Source organism: Alligator sinensis, unplaced genomic scaffold (genome assembly GCF_000455745.1).
Source record: "Alligator sinensis unplaced genomic scaffold, ASM45574v1 scaffold147_1, whole genome shotgun sequence".
NCBI lineage: Eukaryota > Metazoa > Chordata > Crocodylia > Alligatoridae > Alligator > Alligator sinensis.
Genome location: NW_005841847.1, coordinates 5,896,759 through 5,901,272, shown reverse-complemented (window position 1 = coordinate 5,901,272; position 4,514 = coordinate 5,896,759). Strand labels below are relative to the sequence as shown.

Sequence of the window (4,514 nt, the reverse complement as noted above, 5' to 3'; positions counted from 1 at the left end):
TGGTTGCCCCTAAGCATAATCTCCCCTGCTGGCCCCTAGTGGACATGTGCCAGGATAATTCTCTCAAAAAGCTTACCCAGAATCGAGGTAAGACTAACTGACCTATAGTTTCCCGGGTCCTCCTTCCTCCCTTTTTTGAAAATGGGAACCACATTGGCCCTTTTCCAGTCCTCTGGCACCATGAGTGCTCGTAAAGCCATGCCAGGGGTCCCACAATGACCTCTGCTAATTCCCTCAGCACTCTGGGGTGGAGATAGTCAGGACTAGCTGATTTAAATACATCCAGTCCCTCCAGAAGTTCCCTGACTAGGTCCTCACTGATCCTAGGCCTGGGTGCGCCTCCCCTGGCGCCTACGGGGATCCCGGTGGGGGAGTGACCGAGTCCCTGCTCAGAAAAATGGAGGCAAAGAAATTGTTAAATAGGTTAGCTTTATCATCTGGTGTGACAACCAGATTTCCTAGCGTGTCTTGCAGAGGCCCCACATTACCCAGTACCTTCTTTTTACCTCCTATGTATTTAAAAAAGGACTTCTTGTCGTCCTTGATCCGGGTAGCTAGTCCCAGTTGCATCTCCGCCTTGACCTTCCTGACCACCCCCCTGTAGCCCCGAGCAACTGAGGTATAGTCCTCCCTGGTGATGGCCCCTCCCTTCCATTGGGTGTATGCCTCCTTTTTAGCTAGGAGATGTTCCTGTATGCTTTTGGTGAGCCATGGGGGCTTTTGCGCTGTCTTGCCCCCTTTGATCCGTATTGGGATTACCTCCCTTTGGGCTTGGAGGATCGTCTCCTTAAGAAATGACCACTCTTCTTGGACACCTGACTCCTCTCCCCTCCAGGACCTCAGTACCCCCCCCACTATTCTCCTCACCTCATTGAAGTCTGCCTTCCTGAAGTCCAGGGCTGCTGCCTTGCTGCAGGCCTTTGCCACCTTGCGCTGGATGGTGAATTCCAGCAGGTGATAATCGCTGTCGCCCACGTGGTTGAGCACTCGCAGACCCCTCACCAAGTCATCACCCATGGCCAGGACCAGATCCAAGTAGGCATCTCCCCTGGTGGGGCTGTGCACCTCCTGGGGTTAGATGGAGGTCCTGTATCTCGGCTAGGAACCTATGTGAGCAGTCAGACCTGGCTGACTGCTCTTCCCAGCAGATGTCTGGAAAGTTCAGGTCACCCATGATGACCATGTCCTTTGACCTAATTACCTCCATGAGCTGACTTAAGAATTCCCAGTCTAGGCTTGTCTTAGGCTCCTTCCTTTAAGAGCATTCAGGCATCTTCAGAACATGAGGTTAAAAACCTTGCTAAATTTTCATGGTCTCTTTCAGATGTCCTAATGAGCTGTCAAGGTTCTTTGGGTAAATCCAATATCAAATGAGCTGTGGCATTCATTTGAGTTCCTGGGCACTTTCTTTAAAAGCACATAAGAACTTTTGACACAAGTCCCACTTGACTTTCTTGTGAACAGATTTGAGAAACATGGGCTAAACAACTACAAGATGGACATAAAACCAACTCAATAGCCATAAGCTAAGAGTTATTACAAATGGATCTATGTTGGATACAAATGGATCTAAGCTGGAATGGCAGGAGGTTTCAAGTTGAGTTCCACAGTGGTTTGTCCTCAGTCTAGTGCAGTTCAATATGTTTGTTAATGATTTGTATGCTGGAATAGAGAATTTTTAAAGTGGGAAATAATTCACTGCCTTTACCATCATAACCCTAAGAGAAGTTGCACAAATTACTAGAGATTCTACATGCCTTCATACCTGCTAGAACTAACATGCCAATTAATTAAATCTTGTTAGATCTATGACTGATCTGTGACAAATCCCAGCAGTTATGGCACCTTCTTCCATCAAGTTAAAAGTGATCAGGTTCCTGACCACAGCAGTTCTTAGTCTTTTTTTTCCCCCAAAAAACCAGACCCACATACCATTCGCACCCCCTACTTTGGGATTTGTTCTAAGGGATTTGATTGACTTTACACCGATCCAGTCCCTATTTTCAGTCAATGATATAGGACTACTTGTTCTTAAAAAATTACAAATGAGGTGTACTCTTCTTATTTATTTCAGTCATTTTTGGTCCCTTGGTTATCTTCTCGACTTTCTTCAGGATCTTCTTTCATGACATACTGTTAAAAAAAAATCAGACTCCCTACTGGATCTCAAAGCATGAAAGGACCCTTGCAATTCAGAGGAAAAGCTTTTTTTTTTTTTTTTTTTTCCTCCTGTTTTTTTTCCCCTGCCTTTCTAACCTCAACAAGGGAAAAAAGAAGAGTCAGTTCATATCTCAAATCAGGTACCATCTCAACAAATTCATTTGGCATTTAAAATTCAGGATGATGACCTTAGTTTTTATATTTCCTTTACTGGGTTTATTCATGCTTGTCAACATTTAAGATACCTACTGTTACATATCAGTTCACCATACACACAGGAAATAAGAGAATCCTGTGGCAGAACCAGCTCATCTAATGTGACAATTCCTGTACAGCACAACTGAAACTTTGTATTTGGAAGATGTTCATCTGCTGTCTTCAGTGGAAGCCTCTGTTTTTGGACTGTCTCTAAGCAACTGTTCATCTTCCTATTCAGGATCATGATACATTTTCCCACTCTATAGTTGCTAGATGCTCCTTAAAAGCTTCATTTATGCATTTTTGAAAGTCTAGGAACCCATTCCTTGCAACATCTGTGGATTCATGAGACTGATCTCTCTTTAGGAATCTGGCTCTCTATACCACCTTTTCATGAAGACATATTTTTAATATCCATAACTCAAGAGTAGTGGCATTTCAGGTTCTTATAGGTGACCTACCCTGTAATGTTCTTACTTAAGTGTCTTTTGCTTCCCCCTAAATAAAACTAATCAGCTTTCTTCCAAGGTGCAATCCAATCAAAAGGAGGACAAACTACATACCCTTTATATACTAACACAACTGCTTTCTTATACAGCTTTGATGGAGGAAGTCCCTTTAGGACCTTCCCCAGACTGTTTATAGCATCTTTCAAATAAGTGAACAGTTGAGCAATAACCATCCAAAAACTATATAAATGGAGTTTAAGTAAATTATGAGGTGAAACAAATTTTTAAGGTCTACCAGTTGGTCATCCTATTGGAAAACTCACAGAAGCTTTGAAAGACACCCCATTGAAGATATTTACAAGATGGAAGAAGTCCACACTTAGCTATCATTGTTTCTAATTGAGGGCTTAAGATTGAACTCCTGCTTTGGCAGATCTCTCCTGCTATCCTCGGTTACAGTTTCCAGCACCTGTCTCCTGACTGTGAGGTTACTGCTTGCTTGCCAGAAATATACTACATGTCAATAACATGGATAGTTTTGCCACCTACTATCACTGTAAAATCCTGTACCATCTGAATTCTCTATATGTGAAGATGAAAAATGGTTGTGCCCATTCGCCTTTAATGTGCTTGGGTGGAGAGATGGGGTTTGAGAGTATATTAGACACCAAAAAGTGTCACATCTTGTGTTCATGGAAGGCCCGTGTATCAAGTAGAACTCATGTAGACAGCACCTCTTGAAGAACCACAGTTACTTTGGGGCATAAACTCTGAGTATGTAGGGGCCCAAGGGCCCTGGTCCCCCTTGGGAAGGATGACCACCTGTCCCTAATTGGGCAGGACAGTCCCAAAATGAGAATATCAGGTCCCGGTCCCAGGCTGCATGACTCCAGGACAGCATCTGTTCCAAATTCCCAGTATCGTGCTGGGATCTGGGTTTACCATTCACTGTGGAAAAAAGGCAGGAAATGGTGGGTTTCTCCTTGGAGGCTGGCAGAGTTCCAGCCTGCAGGGGGCTTCAGAGAGCATGATGGAAGGAGCACCATGTGCATGTGCACATGTACATGGCTAGTAATACAGCCCCAGGCAATGGTGGAGAGCAGTTCCCCCAACTGCCTGCAGGTAAGTCGGGCGGTGGGGGGGGAGGGGCAGATTGAGGCCCCCACAGTGAGGGAGGAAGGTGTAGGGGCTGGACCTGGGTCACTGCATAGCCAGGGTAGCTCATAGAGCCTGGGACCAGGGCAGGGAGCAGGACAGAGCAGCAGGTGGCTCATCTGGAGGGGTGGCTCCCTGCCGCTGCTGCATGCACTCCCAGGGAGAGGGGCATGGGAGGGCACGTGCCCCAGATTTGTGCATGGAGCAGATGCAGACTGCCTGCTGTGGCCTCAGAGCTCTATGCCTTGCTGCCCTCCCCACTAGGAGCCCCACACTAGCTATGTTGCCATGGCAAGGTGCCCCTTGCCCACCTGGCAGCAGTGCGGGGGGGCACAACATCCCCGTGGCAGGGCTTCCGGGGGGAAGGGAGCAGGATGGGGGGGCCCTGAGGCTGCAGGGGAAGCCTGCATCAACCCCTACCATGGACTCTGGTCAGCTGAGCTCTGCTCTGGCTTTGCTGCCGGGGCAGGGAAGGAGGGTCATCAGATTCCCCCTGCCCCCCCCGCAAAAATAAGTTGGCATCTATGCTTCAGGGTAAGTAACTGGTCTCTT

At 46.7% G+C, this 4,514-nt stretch overlaps 1 protein-coding gene across 2 annotated transcripts in view; it reads left to right on the top strand.

The window, feature by feature from the left end:
* Window positions 1–2,278: 2,278 nt before the first annotated feature.
* Window positions 2,279–4,514, top strand: part of RPAP3 (RNA polymerase II associated protein 3) — a 31,013-nt gene continuing 28,777 nt past the window's right edge. Inside the window, exon 1 of one of the 2 annotated variants that reach the window (XR_003094973.1) lies at window positions 2,279–2,300. The gene's annotated coding sequence lies outside the window, so the exon portion shown is untranslated. The remainder of the gene's footprint in view (window positions 2,301–4,514) is intronic. The other variant, XM_014521886.2, reaches the window with a different exon arrangement.